This window comes from Nothobranchius furzeri, chromosome 5 (assembly GCF_043380555.1).
Source record: "Nothobranchius furzeri strain GRZ-AD chromosome 5, NfurGRZ-RIMD1, whole genome shotgun sequence".
NCBI lineage: Eukaryota > Metazoa > Chordata > Actinopteri > Cyprinodontiformes > Nothobranchiidae > Nothobranchius > Nothobranchius furzeri.
Genome location: NC_091745.1, coordinates 75,399,174 through 75,399,921, shown reverse-complemented (window position 1 = coordinate 75,399,921; position 748 = coordinate 75,399,174).

Sequence of the window (748 nt, the reverse complement as noted above, 5' to 3'; positions counted from 1 at the left end):
TTATTTATTGGGTAATTATTGAAAAGCAGTGGATGTGTTGCTGCTGTCTGCACACTAGTGCCTTTTTTTTTAGCTCTGAATGTTTGTGTTCCAGACAGATTTCTGTCATCAGCGTTGCAATTTTCAAACTCAAAACCTTCAATCGATTCGTTTTCTACTTTTTACTGTTGTTTGATGTACTCTCAGATCTCACAATCAATTTCTTTTTACAATCTTTAAACAAGTTAATTGTTCACTAAAGTGCATTTTATTATCACAGTTGAAACTAGTAGTTGCTTATCTGTGTCTGACGTTTAACAGAGTTTCATGTTAAATAACTAAAGGCCAACAGCATACGTGGGTAATATTATTTCAGCTAGAGCGAAGCAAAGTCCAGCTCCTGAGCACACCTGTGCCGTGTGCGTACGGCACCCAGAAGGAGTGATGGATGTTTAAGCGGTTAGTAAAACATTAAGTGTGACTAAAAGGGCAAAAATGCAGATATTTTGGTTTAGAAACACTCGTTTCTATCATCCATCAATGCTTTTTTTGTTGTGTGGAGCTTTACAGAAACAAGTGCAGACTGGAGTGTTTACCAGCTCATTTCAGAAAACGGAGACACAAACGATCTCATTTACACCTGCGGATAACCCAGAATCACCAGGTTTTTGGTTTGTGGGAGAAAGTCAGAACAACATGTAGAGTCAGTCCACACAGGAAGCCGAAGCCACAGCGTGGTAAATGCAAACCAACATGACATCATGAGTGC